Source organism: Penaeus monodon, chromosome 27, assembly GCF_015228065.2.
Source record: "Penaeus monodon isolate SGIC_2016 chromosome 27, NSTDA_Pmon_1, whole genome shotgun sequence".
NCBI classification, from domain to species: domain Eukaryota; kingdom Metazoa; phylum Arthropoda; class Malacostraca; order Decapoda; family Penaeidae; genus Penaeus; species Penaeus monodon.
The window spans coordinates 30,134,419-30,134,709 of NC_051412.1; the positions used below are offsets into that span (position 1 = coordinate 30,134,419).

At 41.6% G+C, this 291-nt stretch overlaps 1 pseudogene; it reads left to right on the top strand.

The window, feature by feature from the left end:
* Positions 1-168: 168 nt before the first annotated feature.
* Positions 169-291, top strand: part of LOC119590488 — a 1,229-nt pseudogene continuing 1,106 nt past the window's right edge.

Here is a 291-nt window from a genome sequence, read left to right on the forward strand (position 1 = left end):
CAATCATAATTTCTGATATCTTGGTAAAATTCAACATGCATATCTTGTTCTTTTTCATAACTCGTATCGGTGGTGCTCCACCGATAGAGGCAAGCAATGCTATCGCCAGCATTTTTGAAATTTCAATAAAAACTATATAAAAGACTGTGCAGCTCCTCCTTTGTCACCATGAACATGAAGGTCTTGTTGTTCCTTCTTGTTGCCGCTGCTGCTGGCTGGCCGAAGTTTCGCTTACAGTCGGAAGCCGGAGGTGAGCGTATTCTTAGTTTACATGGAGTGATGAAATGCTTT